The following is a 12,711-nucleotide window of genomic DNA, read 5'->3' as shown; positions in this document are numbered from 1 at the left end:
TTTTCTTGAATTTATTTATTTTTTTTTATTATTATTTTTTTTTTTTTTCATTTAATTAATTAATTTTTTTATTTTTATTTATTTATTTATTTTTTTTTAATTTTTCTTTTACTTTTATTTATTTATTTTTTTTCATTTTATGAATTATTTCTTTATTTATTTATTTAAAAAAATTTTTTTTTACTTTCAAAATTGCATTAGTATAATCAGCATTGCACGAGATTGATGGCATGCCATTCAAACCGCCCTCGTTTTGCAATGTTGTTGATGGCGGTACGCTGACTGCTCGCCGCTGCTGTTGATGCTGCAGCTGCTGATAGCGCACGTAGAGATACTAAGCAGACGCGCCGTGCATTTGTTGCATGCCGACGCCAGCCATCAAGTGGACAGAAAAAAAGAAAAATGAATGAAAAAAAACACAACAACAATAACAACAGCAGCAGCAGTAGCAGAGCCATCGGCTTAGCCTGGCTTACTTTCAGCGCTTAAGTGCACTTGAGTTGGCTGTAAACACACACGCGCCTCTAAGCGCGAGGTGGGCATATAAAATTACACTCGCTGCTGCTTGTTGTGGGCGTAACCACGGTGAGGGCGGCGCATGGAATTGGCAGACATGATACGCTTCGTGTTTTTTTTTTTTTTTTTTCGTTTTGCCTAGGCCCAACAGGATGAGAGCAGAGATGTATGTGCATGTGTGTGTGTGTGTGTGTGTGTGTGTGTGTGTTCAGGCCCGTAAGGCTGTTTGTTTCAGCTTTTCAACTTTGGCTCTACGCTGAGCTTTGCTTTTTAGCTTCAAATTCAGCATCAGCCTCAACTTTAGCTGCTGCTGCACGGGCCATCTGTACTTATTATTATGTATTTATTATGTTGCTCAAGTGAAATATAACGCATTATGCGTTACTTTTTTACAGCTTTTACTGTGTGTGTGTGTGTGTGTGTGTGTGCGAGTGCGTTTGTGTTATGTATGCTCTGTCTGTCTGTGTGTGCGAGTGCGTGTGTGTGTAAGGGGGTTTATTTGTATCTATTAAAATGCATATACAAGAGTTGTCTATTGCAAAGATTTTTTTACTTCTTACTTTTATTATTTTGTATGCCCCTTAAAATATGGTTAACGATGGGTGTACAAAAGCTGGACGAATAGGAGGGCAATGCATAGGCAGAGAGGGAGAAGAAGAAGGGAAATGTGTAGAAGAGAGATTAGCGAGGAGAGTGAGAGAGAGAGAAAGAGGCAGAAGGGATAGAGTAAAATATAAAACAGATAGGAATGAGAATAGATATATGGATGGGACAGAGAGAGTGAAAGGGAGAGAGTCAAGTGAGTGAGTGAGAGAGGGATATAGAGAGAGAGATAGAGAGAGAGAGAGAGAGAGAGTGAGAGAGGAGATAGATTGAAAATAGAGAAAGATCGAAGGAGAGTCAGTAAGAGAGGGGGATAGGAAAAGAGACAAAGATATAGGGAGAGACATTGAAAAGCGAGAGACAGAGTGCGAATAGAAAGAGCAAGAGAGAGGGAGAGAGATAGAGCAAATAGAGCGAAAGTTATAGGAAATCCAGAGATTGAGAAGACAGGAGAAGAAAGAAAGAGAATGTCGTTAATATGGGGAGAGTGAGTATGACAGTGAGAGAGTGAGAGAGAGCAAGAGAGAGAGGTTGAAAGAAGACGAAAGAGTGATATTCAATAAACACAAAGATAGATAATGAGAGAGAAAAGCGAACGAGAGATCGAGGGTGATAGACGTTGAGCCAAAAGGAGATCGAGAGAAAGTGACCGACTACAAGAGTGAAAGACATGTGTTGAGTGATCAGGATGAAGGAGAGATATAATAATGTTTTACGTGAGAAAAAGATGGCAAAATCTATTATCCCTAATTTCAGGTGCATATGAATCGTTCCTGCAATACTCTACTCCTAGAGAGCAAGCAAAATAAAACAAAATTCAGAACAGTCGATGCCAAAGTGTTCTAAATATACATAATGTGTTGGTAAATATCTGAATTCCTGAATTCAAAACACTCTGCAATCGCGCGAATAATTCACACAGCAATTATTGAATATTTAAGAGGGAGGGGGGGGGGGGGGGGGGGGGGGGAATTCATTACAAATAGTTAGTAAATGCATTTTATATGCAGCAAAAAAAAAGATGTGCAAAAGGGAAAATATAATGTGCGCTAGGAGTTTTCTCATTTCACATAAATATATACATACAAACATACATATATATTTATATGTAACATATATGTGTATATATATTTAGACACACATTTATATACATATTTAAGCTTGAAACAAAATTTGTGTGAACAATTTTTCTGGCATGCTGTGCGCGAATTTGAATTTTGTTGATAGCTCGCTTTGTGTCCCCCGAGGGCGTGGCAGTGCAGAGGCTGGAAGTTGGATTTTTATTTTTATTTTTCATTTTTCTTTTTGCAAATGTTGCCATGATTTCTTCAACAGCCAACGATTTTATTTATTTACTTATGCGTGTAAGATTTTCATTTTTTGTATTTATTTTTATTTATTTATTTTATTTTTTTTTCTTATTTCATTTCTCTTTTATTTATTTTTATTTATGGCTTTGAGTTAGGCACTCGACCTGCGTTGCAATAATGACTTTTTGATGGTCCTTTCTGTGGGCAAAGACACGTTTTACATTTATGGAAACCGCAAAAGCAACGGCAAATGGAAAATAGAGCAGTTTTTAATTCTAATCGATACTCGAGCTGAATATTGAACAATATTTGTAGTTTCTTGTGTGAATTTTTGATTGAACAAAGGGAAAATGTGCAGCAGGCAGTTCAAGGACTTTAAGTTATGTGAGCATTGCAGTGGAAATTCAGAAATGGAAAATGGTGGGAAATTTGAAAAGGAACAACAAAACTAAATTACAATTGAAAACAAATGCTGATTACTGAGGATCACTTTAATAATGTCAAAATTAATAGAGAAATTAAAATAGTTTCAGTAGCTTTTTCATAGTGATCCAAGCATATTTAGGAGGAATAAAGATATTCTTTATGGAATTTGCCACGCCTGTGTCTGCTTTTTATATACACTATAAAAAAAACTATTATAACCTGATATCACAATTGGCAATTGATCCAGAGTATTAAAAGTGTGCAGTTTAGGACTAGATGAGAAGATCGTATTGTTTCTATATATATTATTTCATATATAGTAGAAGTAATCTAAGAATATGTCCTATATCCTTTGCTATATTATTTTATTTCATATATAGTAGAAGTAATCTAAGAATATGTCCTATATCCTTTGCTCAAACATGAACATTTTATTGGGAACATATAGGAAGAGCATTTACTGGCTGGGCATATAGGCGGCATGCAGCATCTCCAACTTCAAATCGAACAAGTAGGGAGGCTTGTGCTCTAAATTTATTTTATATGTATTTTAAATAAAACGTTTCGCTCTTAGGAGCTCAATCATACGAGTCCAGCATAGATCGCAGTAGTAGAGATCTGAGTAAGCCCAATTAGTATTCAGGTACTCAGAGATAAAGAGCAGTTCAGCATTTGCGACCAGCATAGATCGATTGATACAACTGAGTGCAGCATGATGATCATTGTTCTCAAATAGCAAATAGTGAACTCAACGCTCTTAATCATTCTTAAATTTTGTATTCTCTTTTCATTATTAGATATATGTAGATATATGTTATTGAGTTGCATTTATTTATCAATATAACAATCTGCGGCGTTTCCAATTTCTACTTCAATCATTTGCTTTGCCCAGGCTCTTCAAAAAATTCTGTGGAATATAGTCGAAATAGGGAATAAATAAGTCTAGCTTAGGAAGTTATCTACTGGCTTAGAAACTCGCCTACTTTGTTAAACATTTTGCTACAACAATGCCACGGCTATAGCTTTTAAAGAAATACATACATTATAATATGATTTAAAACATTTACAACAAAAATGTACAATCTTTTGGCTGCTCAGATCGCACTGCTGATCTGTTGATCTAAACTTACATAAATTATTTCACTTTTATAATCTAATACATTTTACTATTTTGATTTGAATAACTACATTTGTTCTTCATGAAATGCAATCAGCATCCCATATATAGACATCTTCTATAAGTCCAGCAGAAACTCTTAGCTTATGCCACATAGTTAATTATATAAAAACATGTTGGTAGATTGTCGCATTTCTTTGTTGCATTTCCTGGCTTGGGGTTTGTTTTTCTTTCATTCACTCATTGGAATGTAAACACCGTGCATAAACAACAAACAAACAAGAAAAAAAAGATGGAAAAAAGGCACCACCAACAACATAAGTTAGAGAGAGAGAGCAACTTGGAAACGGATGCACAGACTGGCCAAAATGGCGTCATTAACACATTGCACATCCGTTTCCGACCGCAGCTGCAGCCATGGCAAACGGCACGCCCGGCCACACAATTAATACCAGTTAAACAATGAAGAGCGCGTTTTGCCACCCGCCGAGTCCGGACCGTAACAGAATGCACATTAACGCATTGTTATTGTTTATTTACGCGCTTTTGGCCGGCCGTCGACGCGTCGAGTGGCGCGGCATTAAGATGACGGCCAAAGAGCCAGAGCCAGAGCCTAAGCCTGACGGTCGACTCAATGTAAACGAACGCGTTACCACCGCAAATGTCCGTGCAGGGATTTCCTGTATTCCTCTAATGTTGTCTATTTCAATTTGTTGTTATTTTCTTTTTTTTTTCGATTTTTTTTCTTTTTTGGCTTTTGTTTTGTTTTAGCTACAGACACTCTTTCAGGTTCAGGTGTCGAGCAGGAAGCTGGCGCTGCTGCTGCTGCTGCATGCAGCCTTGAGCACAATACAAAACGCAACAACGACGACGGCGACTGCGACTGCGACGAGGCCGACTAGTGATGGCGGTATATAGAGCCCGATTGACATCGAGTCGCGCGCGTACGAATGTTGCGTGGAGTTGACGCTTTCAGTGCAGACGAGACATTAAACGCGCCAGAGCAAAACATCAACACAAGAAGCCAGCGAAGCAAACAGACGGACCGGCCAGACGGCCATACGGCCAAACGGCGCCATTGGGGCCAACGCTGGACGCCCAACAGCGACAGCCGAACGACGCGCGATGCCGACCCGAGTGCCGTTCGTTAATAAACGAATCGAGTCGAGAGGCGAGTCGTAACGAGTTGTTCGATGTCGAATGGGAAACGAGCTAAGCATTCAGGCAGCACAACAAATACTCTATATATACATATATATATATATGACATATATGAGAATTATTATTTAAATATACTCAATCATACAAATCAATAAAATATATATTTAATTTAATTTTAAATAATAATAATAAATAATAAATAATATCTGTGAATTATTTTTTTACTAAATATACAGAAATACAAATTAGTAAAAATATAAATTATTAGCTGACCTCTGTTAAAAAAAAAAAAAAAAAAAAAAGAAAAAAAAATTATAAATCTCAATAAAAGAAAATAATAAATAATAATTTAAATAAAAAATTTATTCCTGAAAATGATGAATTATATTATATATTAATGACGCAGGTGTATAAATTAAATTAAAATTATATAGTTAAGAATTCTATACATGAAATATATATGTATGTAATATACAGAATAAATAATATTCAAAATCAATGTATATTAAATATGCAGAAATATAACAAAAATATTAAAATATTTATATCTGATAATTATTAACTAATTAAAGTATACAATTTTAATGATACAACAATGGAATTATATATTAAGCTGATTTAGATACAAATATAATTGCACTAAGCAATTCGATCACAGTATTTGTATGGCTCACATATTAATTCCATTTATTTACATATATATATATATGCTATGCATTCAACCTTTTCACATAGCTAATGTACCCTGCAAAGTTAACCCTGAGCTTTTGCCCCAACCACGAAATTAAGTTGGCAGCGCAAGAGTTTTGGCGCCAAATAAAAAATGCTGGCCAAAGCTACGACGACGACAGCGTAAGCTTTCCACTGAAGCTCGGCGAAGCAACGTTGCGCACGTTGCAGCGGAACAGTTTGGCAAATGGAACAACCAAGTGTTTCACGTTCCAGCAGAGCAGAAGCCCCTTGGCTCAGTCGCCTGGTCGCCGCACGCGAGAGCAGTCGACGTCGACGCACGAGACGGAGAAGCTGTTGCTGTGTGCGTGACACGACGATAGCATGTCTGCGATGTTAGCACAAGCAAAAGGTCAGATGCCATGCGGCAAATGGCGTGGGTGACGAAGGGGGGCAGAGGCAGCTGGGGATTATTTAAAATATAAATTAGCGCGATTTAAGTTTAATCTGCGCATATAACAAATTGGGAACGTTGAGAGTTTGCGAAGTCAACTATTAATTGCGATCATTTGAGGCTGCTCTTCTGCTCTTTTCTTCTATTGGTTCCCTTTTCCGTCCAGAAACTAGTTTAAACGAATTTATAATTAAATTTGCATTTATAAAATTTTTTTTGGCTCTAGGCATCTGAGTATTATTTGCAATTTAAATTAGCGTGAATTAAGTTTAATCTACGCCGATAATTGGAATTGGAAATGTTGACTGGCTGCGATCAATACAGACACAGTTATAATTTGGTATGCAGAGACGGACGAGACTTGGATCGGCGCTCTCATTAAGAATATATGTACTTTATGGAGTCTGTAACGCCTCATTCTGTTTGCTCCATTTATTTTCACAAAATAATATAAATAATTATAACCTGATTTCCCATTGTCAATGGGTTCGGGGTATAAAGTTTTTTATACATTAGAGATTAGAATTAATAAACAATTAAAGCTGCTAGCTGCTAAATATACGTACATTTGGAACTTGAATGAATGGATTTATAATTGAAATTGAATTTGAAGGAAAAAATTAATTAAAAATATAATATAATAATATTATAGAATTTGTATATCATTTTTTATAAATTAAAATTTTTTTTATAAATTTAAATTACATTAAAAATGATAATTAAGTTCAATTTTTTTTTTTATTTTATTTTATTTATTTTTTTTTTTTTGTTGCTTGGAATTTGTGTTTTATCTATTTATAACACACTTTCTTTCACTCTGTTCTGATCTCTTCCATCCACCCGAGAAATATACGTGTATCACATTATTGAAATGCATTTCTACTGCCAATTTGTAGACCAATCTCTAGATTGTGACGCGCTCCAATTAGGCGATTCCCGGCTACAATTTAGATATTTCGACTCTACCAAAATAGACTCTGAGCATACAATGTAATTGTTTGTGGGGCGAGTGGTTCGATGATGCCCGCTGCTGTTTATTGACACAAATCGTTAAGCAACACCGAACAGTGGTTGTCGTTGTTGTTGTTGTTGTCGTTCTTGTTGTTATTGTTGTTGTTTTAGCTTTTATTTATATTTTTCTTCTGCCTTTTTTTTTGTGGCTGTTCTGTTTTGTTTGTATTTATCTGCATGCATGGCACGACGAAAAAACACACACACACAGTCACACACAAATACAAATTGCTGAAATTGTTGTTGCGCACCATTTGTGAAAGCCAAGCCCGCGCGCACTTGGCCAATTAAATGTCACCAACAAGTCCAAAAACAGACAGCAATTCTTAACAGTTGATGAGTGGATGGCTAAATGTGTGTGTGTGTGCGTGTGTGTAAATGTACGCAATGACTAAATTAACTGCGACGTGCCCAAAGAATTAGGCCGTGGGTTCGCAAGTTCACAGTTATTAAAACCGTAATAACTAGTAAGAGTGCTCTAGGCGGCAATGTCCGACTCGCAGACATCCTAAGCTACAGGTTAAAAATAAAACTGAAAAAAAAAACTTGCTTCGCTTCACTCTAAATGCTGCTAATTTAAATTCTTGAGCTTAATGAAATGAATTCCAGGTGTAAATTGTAAAGAATTCGTCATTTGACAGCTTTCTATTTAGACCAAAGAACATGCATATCAGAAGTATATAAACTCTGTCTATATTTGGTTCTTAAAGCCTGCAAATCAAAGCAGTCAACTCAACCCAACTCTGTTGAACTTGATCAAAAATATAGAGTATGTGTTAAGTCGTGTCTGCCTTCCTTAGGCAACAGCATTATAACCAGTTTTAGCCATTTATGCACAGAAGATACGATATAAAAACGTTTAACAATTAATCAAAATCAAATGACCTCTACAAATACCATTTGAGTTCATATTTGAATGCTTTTATTTATTTATAAATGTGGCTTATATATGTATGTACATATTTTTAATATATACATAGATACATTGAAAACATTTTACTTTCATTGTACCGCAAGAATTTGAATCACTTTTTAATGGGCAGTCACGTACATTTTCTGCACAAGTAGGCCTGTCAAGGCTCGTTAAACTGGTGATGCGATGTTATAATGCACGAGTTATGGCTATACTATTATTATTATGATTGTACTACATAACAGTTTGTTGGTTTTACATAAAGAATCGTTTGGTTCACTGATCTGCTGTGTGGAGCCTGCAATTAGCACGGTTATAAAGGGAGATAGATAGATAGATGTAGAAAAGGAGAGAGAGAGAAAGAAAGAGAGAGAGAGGGAAAGAGAGAGAGAGAGAGAGAGGGAAAGAGAGAGAGAGAAAGAAAGTGAAATAGGAGATACATGTATATATATAGAGATAGAGAGGCATAGAAAGAGAGAGAGAGACAGAAAGACAGATAAGACAAGAGATACATATATAAAAAGAGAGCGAGATATTGAGAGAAGCGATAAGGGACACATACATATGTGTATAAAGAAGGAGAGAGAGAGAGAGAGAAGTGATAACAGATACATATGTAAAAAGGAAGAGAGTAAGAGAGAGAGAGAGAGAGAGAGAGAGACAGAGAGAGAGAGACAGAGAGAGAGAGAGAGAGAGAGACAGAGAGAGAGAGAGAGAGAGAAAGCGAGAGAGAAACGAGCAGAGGAGAGACAAGTGACAGAGAAAGAGAAACGAGTAGAGAAGAGAGAAATGAGTGATGTATTACTTGGCTTGGAGATTAATCGAGTTTCCTACAAAACGATGCTCAATAAATACATTAAATACATAAAAAAAAAAATGTCAATGTAATTCGTATAAAAATGCTAAAAATTGTAAACATTTTAAATGCTTTCCCATAAACATATGTGAACCCAATATAATGTATATATCATCGCTGATCATTTATGTACAACTCTTAATATATAAAACTAGATCAAGTTGTCACTAAAGATAACAGAAAACTTCTTAAATAAAATACACAAAGTAAAAAATACATATGAATAAAAAATAAAGCTAATAAAAAATGTTGAATAGCATAGAAAATTTAAAGATTAAATTTCAGAAACTATAGAAATTTATAAGGGATCGCATATGCATATCTTATATACAGATATACATTTATAAATTAAATATAATTTTCTATTTATATTAATATTTATGATATGTATTTTTGTTTCCAACTAACTGAAACTCAATTACTGAATAATGGCAATATGAAAATTGATGCCGTTGTATTATATTAATTTTCTTATTAGTTTGCCCAATTGTTTACCTGCCATAACAGTAAAACTTTAACAGAAATGTGTGAGAAATATAAATAATTATTCACGTGCTAAAAATCAATTCGCGGATCGTGACCAACTGTCGAGAGCAACTGGTTCTGGTTTAGCTCGAATATGTCTTGCCCACATTTTCATGAGAACGACAAATAGTGCTAATTGTATAGTTTTATCGGCCATATGGAGATGGGAGAAACCTGATACATAGAGAGCGAGAAAGAGGGAGAGCGCGAGCGAGAGCGAACTGTCAATGTGTGAAAGTTCTCAAAGCGAGACCATTAAAAATCAATTAGAGATATCTTTAAAAAAATAAAATAAAATAAAAAATAAAAATAAATAAAATTAAAATGAAAAACTATACCAAACTCAATTAATTTTAGGCCATTTTCACTGCAAGCTAGATATAACAAGCCAGAATGTTGCATTCGAGCGTTACCGACTGCAGAATACTCATTCACATCCCCTAAATTCCGTCATATCTGATTGATTTTGGACTGTAAATTATATGAATTTCAAGGCCTGAAACCATTAGAAATATGAAATCATCAATAACTATTCCCGTTTATTTCTCGTACACTTTTAGAGCTGAACTCCAAATTTTCTATATATAAAATGAAAGAATATCTATATAAAATGAATTAAAACTGAATGAATTTGTCCGATGATAATTTAGCAAAATTAAATAATAAATTGATTTCATTTTAGCTACGATCTGATCGAGTACGTCTAATCGAGTAGTGCAGTGGCCTTGAGGGTAAAGGCGCTGCAAGGATAGCGCAGGCTCTAATCTAGCCAATATTCCATTCATGTCAATTCTTTCTATGAATAAGCGATTTTATTGGAACGATGCGAGCTTAAATGTTTGTTTTCCTAGTCGAGCATTTGTTTAAGTATTTATTGTATAAACATACAAATGCTTATATGTGTATGTGTGAATAAAAAATTTCAAATATGCCAGCGAGTTTTATGCAATTGCAAATGCTTATTGCAGGTAATTCCAAGAATCTCAATTACGCTTGAATCGTCTTTGGTTTCGTGTTAGTTATTGTTTAAGAGTGCGATGCAGAGACGGTGCACATCACACGTGCTCGAATCCCGCCGATGTTGAGTGTTTTTTATCTCTTTTAATTTTGGCAAACATTGCTATTAGAAGTGCGACTACGAATCTTGCTGAAAATTGATTTTTACTCAAAGATTTTTATCTCTATAATTTAATTTATATTTTTCATGTTTTTTAATGTTTCCTTCTATCTTATCAAAGTCTATTAAACTTATGTGTAGTTGACACACGCATAAGAATTTCGCAGCTGGGCGCCGTTTTCGTCACGCCCCTGGTGGACGTAGACAAAACATTTTTGCCCGGTTATTAAAAGAAGCCGCGAGCAAGGCAACTGTAAAATTAGGATGCTGAAAATATGTGCAAATTAAAGGGTATTTTTCGATGTGCCACGCCCCTAAAGGGGCATAACATATTGGATTGGATTGGATTGGATTAGATTATTTTAGGTTATCGATAGGATGAGGTTATAAGTAACTCAACTATCCTAATGTGGAACATCTAGCCGAAAAACTATAAGAGGTTTAATCTATTCCCAATTGCCAGTATAAACATGTCTTAAGTAGAATCTATATTTAATTGGGATCAACTAGGAATTGCTCTAAGCTCCAAGTTGAAGTTTGACTTCAGTTCGGAGTAAATCGCAGAGTTTGGCATCTAATAACTATATAGTCAATATAGATATTTGACTAGAATACTATTTGCCAACTAGACAGGAAACAGAAATTTCAAGTTAGGATCTAATACTACTTGGAAATCAATAATCACATTGTTGATTAAGACAACCTTTAAAGCTGTTTAACTGTAAAAACTTTATCGCAAATTAAAGAAACTCTGACTGAGAGAAAGAGAGAGAGCGAGAGAGAGAGAGAGGGTAAATGAATAAATAGCCTGGAGCAAGGCCGACAACTGGATTGACTCCGCCACGTCTATTAGAAAGCGAAAGCTGAGCAAACAACAAAAATCTTGTTACGAAAACGTTTTGATAAACGAGTCTTCATACATCGAGAGAAGCTGAAGCATCTGATAGACAGATTCATTAAGTAAACAAGTAAAAGTGCTCGACTAGAATATACCCCAAAACAGCTGCTATTCTAATCCCTATACACATATTTTCTTGTGAATAATACAAGTTTACGCACACTTAGTATATAAAGATTACTCTGAGAAATTTATTGTGGAAGAAATTTTCAAAGTTTTTGAAACGAGATTGCCCTACAGATAAGTAATATTTCATTGAATTATATTTGTATTGCTACGACTCCATCTGCCATACATTGCGACTAACCAATATACCGAGAATTCTAACTTGCAATGGGTATTAAAAGCCACAGGCAAGCAATTTTAATGAATACCTTTTTTTTACCTGTGTTGCGACAACGCTCAGTGCTGGAACATGGAGTGTGCGAACGCAAGAGCAAAACAAAGAATGGCTACAATTGTAGTAGTCCAGTAGTACCGCCTATGAAATACCCTGTAGCTGGATATAAATACTAAATTTATGCTGATTTTTACTACTTGTTAGTTAGTTGTTCCTAGAGCATATTAGGGCAATCGAAACTATTTTTTTTTTTTTTTTTTTTTTTTTAACAAAATTAAAAATTAAATACTGATCTTTTGCTGATTTTTAATAATATTTGTATTTTTGTTTAGTATAAAATTTAGAAACCTAGTTTAAATATTTATTTCCCCTTTACACAGATTGTATATCCATATGTCAAATGAAAGCTCTGCGTAGTCTATCACTCAGACAACTCCATTTATACCCTGTAAAACGTTGCCTACGTAAACGAGTCATTTTTGCTATGTTCGCGATTTTCGCATTTGGTATTCTTGTTATTGCTGCTGAATCAGTTTCTATCTTGTCTTACTTAATAGAGTTTAGCGCCTAAAATACTGGGTCAGTGGAATAACATAACAAGCAAAAAAAAATCAAAATAAAAATGGAAATAGTAAAGAACCCAAGTAGTAATAGTGGTAACAAAGAAGAAGAAACAGAGTATGAGCAACAAAGTGAAAGCATATAGAAATACAAAACGAAAAGAGAAGAGAAGAAATAGATAATGTGCCCAGAGGAAGTACGACTTGCTTGTCTTGAGTTTCCAAATGGGCTCTA

General features: G+C 35.0%; 1 protein-coding gene across 8 annotated transcripts in view; it reads right to left on the bottom strand.

Moving 5' to 3' along the window:
* Positions 1 to 12,711, bottom strand: part of alpha-Man-Ia (alpha-Mannosidase class I a) — an 83,961-nt gene that overhangs the window by 67,463 nt on the left and 3,787 nt on the right. For 2 of the 8 annotated variants that reach the window (XM_089474268.1, XM_089474270.1), the window contains exon 1: positions 4,425 to 5,290. The exons of 5 other annotated variants lie outside the window; for them this stretch is intronic. The gene's annotated coding sequence lies outside the window, so the exon portion shown is untranslated. Of the gene's footprint in view, positions 1 to 3,985; positions 5,291 to 12,711 lie in introns of those variants that run through there. One more of the 8 variants, XM_089474269.1, reaches the window with a different exon arrangement.

This window comes from Drosophila arizonae, chromosome X (genome assembly GCF_054131065.1).
Source record: "Drosophila arizonae isolate 15081-1271.41 chromosome X, UAZ_ARI_1.0, whole genome shotgun sequence".
Taxonomy (NCBI): domain Eukaryota; kingdom Metazoa; phylum Arthropoda; class Insecta; order Diptera; family Drosophilidae; genus Drosophila; species Drosophila arizonae.
Note: the sequence above shows the minus strand (reverse complement) of the source record. Positions and strands in the feature narration are given on the sequence as shown.